The sequence below is a fragment of the Pteropus vampyrus genome, unplaced genomic scaffold (assembly GCF_000151845.1).
Source record: "Pteropus vampyrus isolate Shadow unplaced genomic scaffold, Pvam_2.0 Scaffold359, whole genome shotgun sequence".
In the NCBI taxonomy this organism is placed as follows: domain Eukaryota; kingdom Metazoa; phylum Chordata; class Mammalia; order Chiroptera; family Pteropodidae; genus Pteropus; species Pteropus vampyrus.
In genome coordinates this window covers 398,492-403,010 of record NW_011889140.1, presented here as the reverse complement: position 1 = coordinate 403,010, position 4,519 = coordinate 398,492, and positions in this window count along the sequence as shown.

Here is a 4,519-nt window from a genome sequence, read left to right as displayed (position 1 = left end):
AGCATTATATTCACAGAAGGCTCTGCTCTCAGGTTCTGGTGTGATGGCCTGAGTGTTTGTGTCCTCCAAAACCATAGGTTGAAACCCTAACCCCCCCAGTCCGATAGTGTGAGGAGGTAGGACTTTTGGGAGATAGGTCTTGAAGGAAGAGGCTTCATGAATGAGATTAGTGCCCTTATAAAAGGGACCCCAGAGAACTCTCACCCCATTTTTATGTGGCCATGTGGCCATGTGGAAACTCAACAAGAAGGCAGCAGTCTGCATCCCAGAAGAAAGTCCTCGCCAGAATCCAACCGTGCTGACATCCTGACCTTGGGCTTCCAGCCTCCAGAACCGTGAGAAATGAATTTGCATTTTTTATAAGCCACCCGGTCTGTGGTGTTTTGTCATGGAAGCCTGAATGAACGGAGACCCCTGGCCCGTGCACGGGTGGGGAGGATGCCTTGCTCTCGGTTTTGCGTGAGCCTCTGTCCCAAAGATCAGAGTGAGTGGCGATGTCCTAAACCCGGCACCTTATTGAAATGTGATAATTTAAAAGCCCCTCAAAAATATTGGCACTGGACTCTAACATGGGCTTTTGGGGAACTGGTCTCCCCAATTGCCATACTCCAAATCTGCAACAAGATATTGTGAGTTTTTCCCCACCGAAGTTTGCTTTAGTCACGTTAGCCAATAGTTACCTAAAAGGTCCATCCTGCCAATGCAGACACGCGTAGGTTTTTTAGGATTCTGGAGCGAACCAGCCTAATTGAAGCCTGTGAACCATTCGAGGTCCTGAGCATAAGCTCAGGGGCCCCTGGGGCTTTGTCTCTTGGGAAGCTTTATTCCCAAATGTCAAGGCTTTAGAAGGGCATCGTTTTCCTCAGTTACCTTCCCTTTAGAGGAAGAATTGTTTTATTTATTTTTATTTTTGTTGAAAGCAGAGCTGTATTTAAAAGGCTCATTCTAAAAAGAGACCAAGTCAGAATCTGGTTTCAACTAGTGGGAATTTTCCTTCAGCTAAACCAGCTCTTGGCTGTGCTTGAACTTCGGCCAACACAGGGGCCATTGGGCAGCACTTTTAACTTAAAAGTGACTAATAAAGTCATGACAGAAAATCATAAAAGAGAATTACAAACTAAATTATTGAGAAGAAAAAAAAAAATGATTTTACCGTGATGAGATTCACCCTCCAGGAACCAGAAAAGAACATTTGCAGACAAAAGCTTATGTTGACAGAGACACTTGATGGATTTAAAAGTTCCTTCCCATCAATAGGTTTGACTGGCCAGGTTCCGCTTATCAGTTGTTTCTAACAGTGCAGAAAAACTAAGTACAATTGGCCAAAAGAAATACGCGAGATCACTTCAATTCCACCAAATACAAGAAGAGACTGAAAAACTACCTTCCATTTCTGGTGCATTTTTAAGGCTGATGGGACCTTCAAGAACATACTGTTTTTATATCGGCTTATTTTGTAAATGGTTTGGTTTACATACTGGAAGTGTGGTTATATTAGAGAAATAATAATGTTGGGACTCATATCCCTTGATTGGAAGGCGGGATCACATTTTATCATGTAAAGAAATAGATTTAAACATAGTCAGAAATAACAATTAGTTGTTACAAATGTATTTGGTCTTCTGCTAAAAAGTATTCGCTAATGGTTAAATGTTACAACATCTCTATTTTTAAGTACTTTGTACATGGCTACAACCCAGAGATCATTTTTTTCCTGTGTGCTCTTTACTTATTTATTTTGGGAAAGCTTGGGCCGAATCTGTTCCCTCTTTGACCTTGGGGTTCTTTTCTTTTTAGAGAAACAATCATGTATACCTTTCCCAGTATTAAACATACACACGTACTCGCATGCATGATAAACAATTCCCAGACTTGCTTTTCTGACAAATAAATCAGTGTTAGTAGGTCTTTAAAATGTCACACTTCTCATTCAGCATGAGACCTGTCATTGCCCATGTGTCTTTGACAACACCCCAGATCTTACTGATTGGCATATTTCCCATGTGTCAATATAGTGAAACATGCAAGACACCTATTCAGACCTTTCCTGTCTCTGCAATTATTGCAGATCTTTCCCCCGCTCCTGGCTTCTTGGGAGATAAACTACTCTCCCCAACTTTTGGCCTCCTAAGAGTTAGTCTGCTTTTCCTCAACTCTTTGAATACCAAGGTACAGTCGTCCCCTCTTACCCACAGGAAATATGTTCTAAGATCCGACCTGCCTCCCCCAGTGGATTCCTGAAACTGCAGATAGTACCAGCCCTATATGTACTGTGTGTTTTCCTATGCATGCACAGCTTTTTACTTCAAGGAAGCACTTTACGGCTTCTCTTTGACACGTCCAAATTGCCAGCATCACTACTCTTATGCTTGGGAGCCATTATTGAGCAAAATAAGGATGACCGGACCATAAGCACTACGAAATTGTGAAGGTCGATCTGACAGCCAAGTGGCTACTAAGTGACTAATTGGCAGGAAATACCTACAGTGTGGGGACGCTGGACAAAGGGATGATTCCCACCTGGGGCAGGACAGTGCAGGGGGTACGGGATTTCATCACGAGACTCAGAACAGCGCATAATTTAAAACTTATAAGTTGCTCATTTCTGGAATTTTTTTCATTTAGTATTTTCAGAAACCACAGAAAATGAAACTGCAAGGAGAAACTACTTTACCATCAAACTCTTTTATAAGACCTCTTGGGAGAGTACACAGCTATTTAATCTCACTTCTCGATCACTGCTCACAGCCGTGCCTAAAAGGGGCAGCCCAGCATAGCTTACTCATTCTAGGATGGTTTCTTATCATTATAACTTAAAAAAAAATTTTCATGGACCTAATCACATGAGGAACTGCTTTCGGCATCTGACAGTCCAGGGTTCAAATCGCATCGTGTACTTGCTCTGTGAACATGCATATTGTTATACCTCTCCAAACCCCGATGCCCTCGTCGGTAAAGTGGAAAGTGACACTGTGAAGGAGACAGGCTGGTTGTGTAAGTCAAGTACAAGTATGTTTTAAAAGAAAGGAACGAGTAGGTGGACCCGATTCTATGGAGAATCTTCTTTCCCTACATACCCTAGCCTAAAAAAAAAAAAAAAAAAAAGATAAAGAATATGCCGGAAATATCACAAAGCAAGAAGTAACAAAAGGGGTAGGGGTACCCTCGTGAGGTGCTGCCCTATATAAATCAAAGCATTTTGTAATATATAGCTACCAGAAGTTGGTACATGGGCCAAGTGCACATCCAGGATTATGCTATTACCTTTGACCTATTTAGGGTCCCATTTCAACCTAAGGCTTGTCTGCAATAGACAAAGTTCTCAATTTCAGCATGCCAGTATCAGGAAATAATTGAGTTGAGTTTATCGTTCCTGGCCCTCAATGTCCTGCACAGCTCGGAACACACAAGTGTGTGTGTTGCATGTGAATTACTCATTGAAATTTACTACAGGGAATATCACTTTTATTAACAATAGTAACTTGACCAGAGAAGCAGAGTCTGTGTCTCACACAAATGGACTCTTGGACTGAGAATAAAGTCTTCTACCATCTCCTCCTAAGCCCTCATGTGGGAAAGGACAATCCAGTTAGGAAATTATCCAGACCTGGTGATTTGCAAGGTGATCTTATAGCTTCTTAAAATTTTTACTATTTTTATAGGGACGACACAAGCAAAGATAAAGACATAAAATTCAAATCTGCCTACCAAGTGGGTTCTGACGTAAGGGTCGTGAGAAAGTCCAGCCTTTCAGCGGGCTCAGAGATTTTCCGTGGAGATTCCCCAGCGCGCACCGCCAGACTGACCACTGCTCTGCATTGTCTTTGATGCTTCCAGGTTTCTGGGGGCCCACACTAGTACCTCAGGTTCAACAAGCCCAGCACCAAACTCACCATTTACCTCCCATCATGCTCTCCTTGCCCAAATCATTAGTTTGTTAATCTTCCCTCCTAAGCAGATGCCTTCAGAATCACCTTGGGCTCTCTCTCGCTTTCATTCTGCCGGCCGTCTCCTGACCCCTTTCCTTGTCATTTGCACTGTGGCCTTCCCGCCCCTGCCTTCCGGTCACCATGCTGGGGTCCCCCTCACCCAGTGCTCCTGGGCAACAGCTGCTTTGCTTTCTCTTCCTTCTGACGACCTCTCCGGTTTACCCCGACACGCATCTTCGCCACTAAACTTTTTGAATCCCTCTGGGCATGGCGCACCTCTGCCCTAGAGCGGCCTCCTTTAGCGGCAGTAAATGTCCTTGTGAGTAGGGTCCTCTGTCCCAGAAAACCCAGCCTTATTTCCTACCACTCCCCAACCCACTCTTTTATTCCAAACCCTTGCACAACCATTTCATCCCAGCCCCGTGTCCTTCCTTAATCATTCATCACCCTCAATTTTTCTGCCCATAATGCCCTAATCCAAGCCTCCTGTTCAAATTCCTGCCCAAGTCTACATCAGCCACCAAATCCCCCTAAAATACTCGGCAAACTACCTCCTTTGTCCCTAAACTTCTCCCCCCGCCCCCCGCCCC